This window comes from Mastomys coucha, unplaced genomic scaffold (genome assembly GCF_008632895.1).
Source record: "Mastomys coucha isolate ucsf_1 unplaced genomic scaffold, UCSF_Mcou_1 pScaffold5, whole genome shotgun sequence".
NCBI classification, from domain to species: domain Eukaryota; kingdom Metazoa; phylum Chordata; class Mammalia; order Rodentia; family Muridae; genus Mastomys; species Mastomys coucha.
The window spans coordinates 39,621,534-39,635,503 of NW_022196911.1; positions in this window are offsets into that span (position 1 = coordinate 39,621,534).

Genomic DNA, 13,970 nt, shown 5'->3' on the forward strand with positions numbered 1-13,970 from the left:
TTTGTTTACACTTGTGTAAATATTGCTTATTACTAAGTGTATGCTACCCTTGAGCATTTCTTCGGAAATTATTAATGTAACAGTCTCACCCACTGTACTGTCAGCTTTGTGAAGAAACAGACCATGTTTTATTTATTAACAATTTTAGTTAATTTAGAGACTAGGGTGATGATGGTTAAAGTTGGGCTCAATAGAAATGTGATGAATTAATGAATAACATGTTAAATATGAATGTATTGTATACTAACACACCTGCATGTAATACTGTATATCAATGAATACTTAAATGAGTATAATAATCAGTGCTTGGAATGTTCTAAAATATGCATATTATATAAATATATAATACACATATTGTATATTAATATTTCAACACAATATATTATTATATTATATATTACAGTGTTATAGTATATTATAAATGATCATAATATATTATAATTATATTTATATTATAATCTGTATAATATATCTGCCTATATAATATAGTAGTATATGATATTATTATATGTCTTTAATATAATATAGCATATAGATGTGTTCTTATATTTATATGTTAGTATATAAATATTAAATTACAATGTCGGCAGGTCACAGCATCATTACTATGACAAAATACACAAGATGATCAGTTTGAAAAGAGGAAAGGTTCATTTGCATTGTATGAGAAGCTCAGTACATGGCTGTTTATCCTAATTGATTTGAGTCACTAGTAGCACACAGAGGATAAGAGATGGTGGTCTCTTCACCTGATAGAAGCAGACAGAAGGAGTAAGGACTCTCTAATTTTTCTTTCAAGAATCCACCTCAAATAACCTAATTTCCTCCCACTTGGCATCACCTTCTGAGTTTCTATGACCTGCCTGTAGTGCCAGAGTCTGTGTGGAGAGAATAAACTTCACGTGGCCTGGGGGCTGACATTCCAGATCCAAGCGACCAGTTTTTTAAAAACTTCAAGTTACACAACTATCTATAAATTACACAGATATATTCTTACCACAGTTATTTTTGTTATCTGAAAATAGCTCATATGTGTCTTAGAACACATGCATATATATGTATATGTAGCATATACATATATTATATACAGTTTGTATATTATGTTTTTGAAAGCAAATGCTTGTCTTATTTTAGACTCGATCTCACTATGTATATCAGTATGAACTCCCTGCCCCACCTCCTAAAAGCTACAATTACAGGCATGTGCCATCATGCCCGTGGATGTTTTTAAAAACAGGTAATAATAGATTCACAATAGGTTCCAAAAGGAGACAGGTGCATCCCTTACTCTTTTTTCCCCTAATGATTACAGCTTCTCTACATGTGTACAATGTATGCATATAGTTCTCTATCCCTTGACCCTGTTGTAGGGTATACAGCCATGACTCCAGTCAAGATGAAGAAGTGTCCATCACCATTCATGTCAACTTTGCTCATCTATTATACTCCATCCCTATGTCTCCAGAATCCCTGGCCAGAGTGTTCAGGCAATGAAAGCACACAACATAAATCCTCTTAAGTTGTAACAGGGTCCTAGATCATAAGGCAACTGATGCCATGCTGAAAGTACCATTCAGGTTGTAAGAACCACCGTGTGGACAACAACCCCTGCCAAAACGAAAACAAAGATCTAATCTGGGAATGTCTCCAAATGTACTGACTTAGCTTTTTGGTTTTTATAGTTCTCCTTCTAGCTAATTCTTCTTGCTAACCGAGGTGTGTCAACCCAGGATGTGGTTTTTATGCTTAAATGTTTGCCCTGAGAAAGAGTTGGGACTACACTGGGACCCTGAATACCCAGTGTTCTTGAGGGCCAGATAATAAAGACTTATTGTTGGCTTAAACCTATAACAGAGTAGTCTTTTCTGATGGACAGTCCACAACAAAATGACCTTTTTATTCCACATAAGGCCTTGAGGTCCATTGTGACCAGTGTGTACAATAGTGGTCCAAGTTCTTTAACAGCTGAGTGTGAATCCCTGGCATCTATTTATCACAATCTAAGCACCCTGTACTGGTCCTTCTGGTTGTTTCTACTCCTGTGCTCTGTTTAAGTTTCTTTACTCACCCCAGTTTGTGGTCATTGTAACTGCCTCTTTTACATGCATTGATAACCATATGGAACAATGCTACAACCTTTGTTTCTACCATCAAACAAAATTTAGAAATTTCCAGAGAAGTTACTTTATCTACTCACATTTTGCTCTTTCCATTGTCGTCTTATCCTCCTCCTCCTCCTCCTCCTTCTCCTCCTCCTCCTCCTCCTCCTCCTCCTCCTCCTTCTCCTCCTCCTTCTCCTTCTTTTCCAATATTCCTTTCATCTCCTCCTCATCTCCTTTCTTGTTAAGGAGCCATTTTCTTAGGTAGTTCATCATGGTGGGGTAGGCATGACAATAGAAAATGCTTGACAGCAGAAGCAAGAAGTAGGCTAATCACATTATCATACATTCACAGGAAGCAGATGAGAAAGAACAGGAAGTGGTGCAAAGCTATGAATTCTCAAAGTGATGTACTTCCTCCTTGAAGATGCAGCTCCTAAAGATTCTATAGCTTCCCTATACAGCCTCATCCACTGGGACCACAAGTTCAAATATATGGGGACATTTATTATTAAAACTGCCGCGAAAATCTCCTGATTATTTGTTTGTTTGTTTTTTATTCCCATGGAAATTCTCCAAATTGCTGGGTGCTGAATCCCATCTTATTATATAGCCTGAACATTTTGGAGACTCTGGCTCCTACTGAAGCAGGTGTGGCCTTCTTTGACACTGAGTTGGTAGGCAAAGGCAGATGCTACGTATGCTATGATTGCTCATAGCAACCCAGGTTTGGGGGAGGGAGGGTAGGTACTTCATTCCTGCTGAGCAGAGCTAGGGGAGGGACTTCATTTTCCTTTCTTGGCCTCAACTGATACTCTCTTGGTTGGAAAGGGGAAAGGTGCCTTATTGTTGCTTGTCCTGCCCCTAGGGACACTTTTCAGTGTCTGGAGGATAGCTGGTGGTGGTGGAAATTTGGGGAGATTCTAGATTTCCCATCTGACCTTCTCTGACACCATGCTGGAGACAGGGATTGGGCATCTTAAAGCCTATGACTATGAAGGGCTGTCCTTCCCCTGATTATGCATACTGACACAGGTAGGGACAAGATTGGTGCCTTTACTGTAGTGGCTGACGTTTGGCTGCATACTTCAGCTTACAAGAACACTGCCATGTTGAGTTGTTTTCTAAGATCACTCTCAGGCTCACATGTATTCATGGATAATAGTTATTCTAACAAAAGGCTACAAACAAAATCAGTGGAAGGAAAACACTCATGAAGTCCAGAGGTGACCAAGCCAAAGACTAAAGGATTCTCTGCTAACTGCTTTCCTCATCACTGTGACGATGTGCCAGACATAAACAACCTAAGGGAGGAAGAATTTCTTTGGGCTTTCAGTTTCATTGGTCTCAACTGTAGTCTTTAGCCCTATTGACTTGGGACTAATGGCAGGGCACAGCATCATGGCAGAGAGCATGTGGCAGAAGCTACTCAGACAGGAAGCAGAGTGACAAAATGGTACAAGCTAGCTGGTCTAACCTCAAAAGGCACATCCCAAAACCCCTTGCTCCAGCCAGACTCCACCTCTTAAAAGTTTCCAGAACCTTCCAAATCACATTGTCAGGTGGAGCCCAAGCACTTAACAGAACCTGTGGAGAGCATACCCCGTTTAAGTCCAGGGCAGTGCCAATGATACCACACAGGACTTACTTTTGTCCTAACTGTAACAGGTACAGGGAAGTTAGTTAGAGACTCCTGCCCAAAGGCAGAGTAGGTTATCCTGCCCAGTTTTTTTGTCAGCTTGATACAAGCTTGAGTTTTCTAGGAATGGAAGCCTCAATTGAGAAAGTGCCTTCATCAGATCACCCTGGAGACAGGTTTGTAAGGACTTTTTCTTAATGGATGATTGATGTGGGAAGGCCTGGTCTGCTGTGGACTGTGCCATCCCTGGGTGGGTGGCCCTAGGGCATATGAAAAAGTAAGCTGAGCAAGCTTTGGAGAGCAAGTTAGTAAGCAGCATCCCTCCATGTTCTTCGAGTTAGCTCCTGGATCAAGGTTCTTACTTGAGTTCCTGTCCTGTCCTCCCTCAATGGTACATTGTCACATGGAAGTGTAAGCCAAGCAACCCTCTCCTAGCCAAGTTCCTTTTGGTTATGAAGTTTGTCATAGTGATTGGGAAGCTAACTGAGACATATGTCTTACAGGTACCAATGTCTTACATGCCAGAAGTCCCAGACTCTCAGAAGGAACACAAGTATGAGAAGTACAAGCGGCATAGTTTGCCAAGGCTGCCAGGGTAAGTCCCTCTTACCATTGAAGGGTGTAAGTCCCTCACATCCATGTAGGTAGTTGTTGGGTATCAAGAAAGGACTGACTTTGCAAATAGGACTTCAAAATGAAAGTGAAACATATATATTAATATATAAACACATATGCAAACATAGAGTTAAGGTCACCAATGAGAGAGGAAAAAATATCACTTTATTGCACTTCTTCTTTTTTGTTTGTTTTTTGTTTTGTTTTGTTTTTCAAGACAGGGTTTCTCTGTATAGCCCTGGCTGTCCTGGAACTCACTCTGTAGACCAGGCTGGCCTCAAATTCAGAAATCTGCTTGCCTCTACCTCCCAAGTGCTGGGACTAAAGGTGTGCGCCATCACCACCCGGCTTATTGCACTTGTTCTAAAAGAATGTATTTTCCCTAGATCTACAGAAAATATTTAATCACTATAGAAAATGAATTCACTTTTCTGGCTTAACATTGCAATGTGTGGGGTGTGTGTGTGTGTGTGTGTGTGTGTGTGTGTGTGTGTGCTTAAATGAAATGAAAATTTCAAAGTTAAAATGATTGCAGAGTAGAAGATCTAGACTCATTTAATCTCACTGTTGTATTTTGTATCAAGAGGAGAAACAAAGACAGTAGCAGCTGAAAAGGAGCTGAAGCCCAAAGTGAAGGTGCCTCAGTAGGAGTAAAATATAACCTCTTTGAGATAGGGAGCTCTTTTCTTGATATCCCAGTCATAGTGAGCAAAGATTTCCTTCATAACTATCCTCTGATACCAAGCAACAAGATCTTGGCTGAAGATGAGCACAAGAAACCTTTTTGATAAGCTAGCAAAAATAAAATTCAAAGTTGAATTTTATTTGCTGGTAGCTGGAATTCATGCACAATGGACTTGATGGGTGACTCAGCAGGCATACAGCAACAGTAGTCTTCGACAGCATTGGGATGGATGATGTCTTAGTTAAGGTTCTATTGTTGGGAAGAGATACCATGACCACAGCAGCTCTTATAAAGGAAAACATTTCATTTGGAGCTGGCTTACAGTTTCAGAGGTTTAATCCATTATCATCATGTTGGGAAGCATGGTGGTGTGTAGGCAAACATGGTATTGGAGAAAGAGCTGAGAGTTCTACATCTTGATCAGTGGGCAGCAGAAGGGGACTTTGTACCACCCTGGGCATAACTTGAGCATAGAAGACCTCAAAGCCCACTACCAGAGTGACACACTTGATGACAGTTATGCCTTATGTGCATAACCTTTTCAGAGATGAAATGGAAGCTGCTGCCACTTTTGCTAGAGAGACCAAGGGTTTGCGATGACAGGCATTAAAGAGGTAGAAAGACACAAGCTTTTCCAAAGGTGAACTCAGAGAGGCAGGGAACCATCATCTTCGCTCATGAGAGAGACAGACTACAGTTACAGAAAAGTCACTGCTTCTGCTGTCTTAAGACCATAAAGAAATTGGTGCAGGTGAAGCCGGAGATGCATTCATTGGAGGGACTCCTCTCTCAGATGTGCTCGGACAAGCCCTTGGCTGAATGAATGCATCTGTGCTGGACACAAGCATCAGAGATGAACTGGCTGTGTCTTTCCTTCAGAAGCCAGGCCTCCAATGATGAAAGAACAGAAAACTCGGGCTGAGAAGCACAGACTATTGTGATTGTTTCTCTACAGTTCCCACGGTGAGGAAGGAGGAAACTATCTGCCATCTTCTCCCACTATAGTTCCATTCTTAGGTTAGTGGGCCCAGAACTGCTTCTACAGTCTGCAGTCTCTCCAAAACATATAAGAAATATGCTTATTTCCAGTTTGTTAGTGCCTCTTAAACGTCAAACAGGAATGTTACATCTCAATATAATGTTTTATTTCATTTTCAATTCCTTTGTGAATTCATTTATATTTAGTATTTATTAGTTGGCCAACTATATATTTCTGCTTTAAATGCAGGAACGATTTAATATAGGTTTTTTTTTTAAAAAGGTATTAAGCATAACATATCAATCTTTGGTCTTTTATATAAATATATTTAATTTAGAGGTGTGTGTGTGCACACATTGATAAGTTGCATATATATACACACACCTGATGATTGGTCAAACAAGATACCAAAGAACTTATCATGCCAAGTTATTTCAAATCCACTTCTCAATGTGCATTGAGCCATGGAGAATGTTGGATCCTCAAGCAATTTTTCTAACTTTGCATTATATTACAATATTAAAATCATAACCTGGCACTTCCCTATGCTACTCTATAATTTGACACAAGTAAAAACTTATCATAAAACAGTGGGGAAAAAGAGTAGAGATTTCCCTGTGGTTGATGTCTAGATGCAGCATGGACCCCTCTTTTGATAGACTGCTATGCTGTTTCCCATGCCATGTATTAGTGTAGAGAGTAAAATATGTGGTTTTAATTACATATAAAACCATGTGCTCAGGAGATCGTGCTTTCCTAATCCTGGGAGTCATCATTTCAGATATCCCTACCCACAAATTCTAGACTAATAAAATTGAAATGAATTTTAGCATAATATATTGGTGCCTAATCAACAACCAATTGAAGATCATGAACATTGAATTGTTATGATGTGGCGCGGTATTTCCCATTATGAGACAATTTCATTTATCTGCGTTTTCAATCATCAGTGACTCATAAGTGGACAAATTAATGTCTCCCATGCTTCAGTAAATATTGATGAAATGTCTAGACATTTCTAGCCTAAGCATTCACAACATGACAAACAAGTTTGATCACCAATCAGCTGGGGTAATGGCTAAACTATCTATTGCTCTATTCATTATTCATCTGATCTATGAGAGATGGTTCTTTAACAAAGTGTTTATTTTCAAGGAACATGAAATAAAAGCAGGTTTGTCTAAAATTATCCTCTCGACTTTGAAAACAAATCAATTTCCCCTGACCCCAACTACCCTGTTTGTTAAAGTGAACTTACTGAGTAACAAGAAGATTTTATTTTAAAGTCATATCTTTCAGAAGATAGACTTTAAGTAGTCTTAAATAGATAACACTTTTGATAACACTTCCATTAAACTTCCAATTTCTAAATGGAAAAACACATAGAAGAGTCATGTAGTATGGAAATAAACTTCATATTGAGATAAACTGTATATTGACAAACTTCACAAAGAATCTAGATTATTGATAACATCAATGTGGTAACATTTATCTTGATATATTGTTAATGTTTTTGTATTTGGGTTTCTTTTTTTTTGACATTTTGGTTGTGAGCCCAGCCTTTAACAGCTGAGCCATCATCTCTCCAGCTGGAGTGACTTTTTATTACTTTTATTTTTTAAATAAAAGAGAACTCTGCACTCTATGTGGTGACATGTGCCTATGATCCTAGTACTTAGAAGCAGAACAGGAGGACCAGGGTTCAAAGTCAGCATCTGCTACTTAGTAAGTTTAAGTCCATCCTGGGTTATGTGAGACCCTGTCTCAAACAGAAAACCAACCTCCCCTTATAAAGGGGCAGGAGAATCCAACTCCTGTAAGGTTTCCTAAAAACAAAACAAAACAAAACTTTTGCTTTATTCACTTTTTACCAGTCCACTCTGGCACACTTCCAATGGTAACAGAATACTCTGGTGTTTTGCAAACTCTTTTCAATTCAAAATTATTAACACAGTTTGACAGACACACTTTAACTAACACAGCATTCCACTGGTTTTGTTTGTTTGTTTGTTTGTTTTCATTTCTTTAGAATCATGCTGCTGCCAAGAAAGGTGGTCAAGTTGACCTCCTTGCCCTGTCCAATCCTCTTCAAAGTATTCTTGGACCCAGTGTGCACTTCCCACGGTTTTTGATGTTGAGACCAGGTTCTGCTTCCAGGTAGAGAGATGCCCTGCCTCAGCCCCTTCTGTGCTAAATTCAAGGGGTATGCCAGCATGCCCTGCTTTTTTTCTCCCGACTTTTCTTTCATTTTTTTTTAAAGATTTATTTATTATTACAAATAAGTACACTGTAGCTGTCTTCAGACGCACCAGAAGAGGGGGTCAGACCTCATTACCGGTGGTTGTGAGCCACCATATGGTTGCTGGGATTTGAACTCAGGACCTTTGGAAGAACAGTCTGTGCTCTTAACCACTGAGTCATCTCACCAGCCCTTCTCCCTACTTTTCATAACCAGTCAGCTACAGCTGACTGAATCTAACTTGAGCTTTCCTGTTGCTATCTTTCTGTTTTAGGTCCAAGATGGCCCTCAACCAGTAGCAATGGACTGGGTGAAAGAGAAGAAAGACTTCCCATAATGCCAAGCTCTTGGAGCGAGAGCCAGGAGTTATAGATATTAATTCTGGTTTTATCGTCATTAACTCAATCAGGTTAGCTTGAATCCAAGAGGAGCAGGTGAAGAGTGTAGAGAGACATTGCCATGGTAACAGTGCCACAGACATTAGTTGAATATTGTTGATGTAAGAACCAAGGTGACTTTAAGATCCTCAACAATAAATCCACAGGTCTCATGCCTAGGATCCTGCTGTTAATCTGCCTCGTGCTTCAGGCCTCTGTAGTGCTTAGTGTCAATGCCTTAAACCTTATTGACCTATCTAATCATGTGTCCATTTCTAAAGCAATTAGTTCTCTGAAGGAACCAATGTCAGTCAGGGATGGGAGCTTCTTTACAAGCTGAATAGCCACTCTGCCTACACAGCTAGTCGATTCTTTTCCTGATAGGTAACAATAGTGCTTTATTTTTTTCCATTGCCTTATAATTAATTTGCTATTCATTCACCCATTCTATAATGATTATCACATTTTATAACCCTTGGTCCTCCACAAGCGAAGAGCTAATTTTCTTTCTCCATATTGCAGCCCTTTGGATTTACATAAACTTTAAATTCTGCCTCTTGAAAATGTATTTCCAGGTATCATCATTACACGGATATGTAACAAGTATTAAAGAGTTCCAAATTAGTCATGGTTCTCAAATCCTGAAGTGTTTCACATTTTAAATTAGCACAGCTACCCACATTAATTTCCTCTTAAAATCGCTTCCTCCAAATTTGATTACATTTTAATAATTCTAATCTTGACATGGCTCATACTTACTTTCTTTTTGATATGGTGAGTCGAATCTATAACACTTATGAGGTAAGTCTCTCATAATATTACTCATTAATATTCACAAGCCCATAATATCATAGATGTTATTTGATTGTTTTAAAATATTTATGTTTATGTGATGTGTGCATGCCCAATGACCTATATGTACACCACCTATGTGCAGGTATCTGTGGAGACCAGAAGCGTGTGACAGAATCCCTGGAAACACAGGTACGGTGGTTTTGAACCACTCTGTGTGGGTGCTGGGAACTGTGTCTTCTGCAAGAACAGCAACAGCAAATGCTCTTAATCTCTGGGCCACCTCTCCAGCCCCTTTACTCAACTCATATAACAATTTTATGGGTAGCAGAATGTTTTTTAATTGTCCCCAAATAAAAGTGATGGTTAAGCTCTAAATTCAGGGGCTTGTTTGGGGTTTGAGACCACCACCAAAAGCAGTCTCTTTAAAATAAGAATTTGTTGCTTCTAAGTTTGACTTGGTTTAGTTTCTGCTCCTTCAAGAGTGCTGAGAAAGGACACCTCAAGACCATTCAGTAGCCACACAGATGTCACTCTCCTCCCTTTGTCAATGGTATGTTAGTTTTTAATGACTACAACAGAATACCCAAGACATGGGAAATTCAGAAGAAAGGGCACTTATTTTGGTGTATGAGACTGAATGGCATGGCACCCACAGTGGCTCAGGAGTGCTAAGAGGCCTCTTAAGATGCAGCACGCCGCCCGGGCAGTGGTGGCGCACGCCTTTAATCCCAGCACTTGGGAGGCAGAGGCAGGTGGATTTCTGAGTTCGAAGCCAGCCAGGTCTACAGAGTGAGTTCCAGGACAGCCAGTGCTACACAGAGAAACCCTGACTCGGAAAACAAAACAAAACAAAACAAAACAAAAAAACCCAAACAAACAAACAAAAAAAAATCATGTTCAGGAACATGTGTCTGTATCATTAGACTAACAGAAAGTTATGGAGAGAACTCATTCCCAAGAACTCCTTAACGTACTCAGCAGCTTCTGCTTCCTGGGGATCCACACCTCATCAATACCACCATGTATAAATCAACCTCAAATCATAGATATACTACTGACTTTTGTTGCACAGCAAACTGTTATCTGTCACTGTTCCCTCCGTGTTTTTCTCTGTAGTGACAGGTGTGAACAAGAGGAAGGAAACTCCAAACATTCGCTAGCAACTTGTTTGCTTTTCACTGAAGTGGGTGGAGAAAGAGGAGGAAGCAATAAATTTTTCTAGCAGGTTTTGATTTTCTTAGTTATATCCTGTTTCAGTTTGCTTCTGTTGCTATGATAAAACAATGTGACCAAAAGCATCTTGGGGAAGAAAAGGTTTGTCTGGCTTACATGTCTAGATCACAATCAATGACCAAGGGAAATCAAGGCAGGTACTATGAAAGAATGCTGCTTACTGGCTTATTCCCATCCCAGCTACTTTTCTTATATAGCGTATGCCCACCTGCATAGGGATGGTTCCACCCATAGTGGGCTAGTCCCTCATATGGCAACTAGCAATCAAGAAAGTACCTCACAGACATATCCTCAGGCCAATCTGGTGTAGGCAATTCCTCAATGGAGAGTCCTTCCTCCCAGAAGGACTCTCTAGTTTGTGTCAAGATGACAATAGAAACCAATCAATAGCCTGCTTCCAAATCTGTGCCAAGAATGAATTCAGTCTTTGGTATTCTACTGGTTATCTCACTTGTAAGTCAGTGATTACCTGACACTTGCCAAGATCAATATATGTAGTAATAAATGATTCTCATTCAGGTTGAATATTAACATTGCAACCCCTAAGCAGATAAGGAAACTATGCTGTCGTATTTTAAGTGCTCAAGGCTAACACCTTAAGTCCATGGAGGATTATTTATAAACTCCAGTCGTTTCCTTTTTAAAACAGTACTCTTCTAACAAAATAGTAAATTCTGTTGTATATACTGTTAAAATAGTATAATTTTAAGTTTTCAGTGGCCAAACCTGAATATATAGTAACAGCAGAGATTAATAAGATAGTTTATTCAATCCAATGTATTTAAACTATCTCAGCTTCTGATTAACATAGAAATGAGTGTGATTCATGCAAAGCTAAATCTATTCTTGCTATATGATGTAATGATCTAATTAGTATTTATCCACTGGAGTTAAAAACTTGTCTACACAAGAACCTGTACCATGAATATGTATAGTATTTATAGGACTCACATGCCCCCACCATGCAAACCCAACTTCTCCACCTAGCAAGATCTTGCACATCCTTCTCCAGGGTCTGGGTCGGTGATTCTGCCTGGTCCCCCTTCCACAAACCCTTCCCACTACCCATTTCCACCCCCACACTCCAGGATTGGACCAAGAAACACATCCCAATCCTCTGTGTCCACCTAATTCACTCCACCTAAGCCTTAGCTACCCTCTAAGCCCATGGCCTGGGCATCCTCTATTCTGCCCTATCCTGCTCTGTCCATATCAGACACAGAACTAACAAAAGAGGTGCACATGCCCAGATCTCACCACAGAAATATAGTATCTTTGTTATACAATTTGAAAGGAACCAAAATGTCCTTCAGTAGAATAGCCAAATAACACTGGTGCATCTGGATAATGGCCAACTAATATGCCGAGGTGAATGCTCCGTCTTCTAATGGCTCTCTGCTCGCTCCAGCCACACCTGTACCCTCAAGCTAGCCTGCTTACGTTTCTGTTATTTAAAACCAGAAGTGAGAGACTAGAGAAATAGTTCTGCAGTTAATAGCATGGTCTGCTCTCCCATAGGATCGGGGTTCGATTCCCAGCACCCACAAGTGGCTCATAACCATTTGTAACTCCAGTTCCAAGAAGTCCAACATCCTCTTCTGGCCTCTCAGGGTAACAGGCGTTAATATGTACATGCAGTCAAAATACTAATACACGTGAAATAATAAATAATTGAATAAGACCAACAATGAAATCTCAAACAGGAAGGTCCTGGAACCCTATCTCTGCTATGAAAAGCTCAGTATTGTACAAGTCCTTCTTTTCTTGATTCTGGGCTATTATGGCAGTTACAAAGACACACACACACACACACACATGCATACACACATACGCTTGCATGCATGCATGCACATGCACATGCATGCACAGGTACACATGTATATGCAGGTATACTTAAACATCCATGTCTGTGCATCTCAGAGGCCAGAGGCTAACCCTGGGTGTTACCGTTCTTCAGGTACGGCCCATACTCATGTCACCTTTTGTTTGCGGACAAGGTCTCTCATTGACCTGGAGCTTGCTACTTAGACTAGGCGAGTTCACCAGTGAGCCCCAGAAATGGACCTCCCCAGCAGAGAGCTTAAAAGCCAGTGCCACCACAAACTACTTTTTTACATGGGTTCTGGGGTATAAATCAGGTCCCGTGTCTGGACGGTAAGCTGTTTGCTACAGAGCACATCCTCGCAGAGGTTCCTCTTCCTTGTCAGTAGAGACACATAGAACTTGATGGGGGCACTGCCATCACAATCACATGAGATTTGTTTCTGTTTTTATGGTCTGAGTACTCTATAGATTCTTCAATTGCTCCTTTTCAGATACCACAAACTGATCCTTGATGTTTTCTTTCCCAGGACTTGAATGGACTGAATTTCTCCCTGGGGTAAGTAGCCTACAAGCTAAATGGTCAGCTTGTCCTGAATTTCTACATGAGCATAAAATAAAACCAAGATATTTGCATATCTGAAGCTTCGTGTCAAAGGCAGCAGAATAGAGAAATACTAAACAATCATTTTTCTTCCATGCCATAGCTCCACGGCTCCCCAAGGATATTCCTTTGGACATATTACTTCAACTATTTACTTTAGTTCTCAAGTCACTAAAATTGACCTATAGTATTTATCTTACAGACTAACTTCCTGGTATGTTGGTGACTGTTCAGTAAATACTCTGTTTTTTTTTTTTTAAGATTTATTTATTTTTATGTATGTGAATACACTGTAGCTGATCTCAGAAACACCAGAAGAGAACATCGGATCCCATTACAGATGATTGTGAGCCACTATGTGGTTGCTGGGAATTGAACTCAGGACCTTTGGAAAAGCAGTCAGTGCTCTTAACCCTCCAGCCCCCTGATTTTTTTTAACTTACTCACTTTACATCCCGCTCACTGCCCCCTTCCCAGTCACCCCTCCTATAATCCTTCCCCTCATTCCCCCATCCCCTTCTCATTGGTCAGAACCCCCTGGGTATTCCCCCCCCCCCATACATCAAGTCTCTTCAAGGCTAGGTGCATCCTCTCCCACTGAGGCCAGACAAGGCAGCCCAGCTAGAAGAACATATTTCATGCACAAGCAGTTGTTTGGGACCCATATGAAGACCAAGCTACAATATGCTATATATGTACAGGGAGGTCTAGGTCCAGCCTGTTTATTTTCTTTGGCTGCTGGTTCAGTTTCTGAGAGCCCCAAGGGTCCAGGTAGTTGACTCTGTTGGTATTTCTGTGGCCCTTCAGGGCCTGCAGTCCTTCCTCCTATTCTTCCATAAGAGTTTCCAAGCTCCATCCACTGTTTGGCTGTGAATGAGTGCATC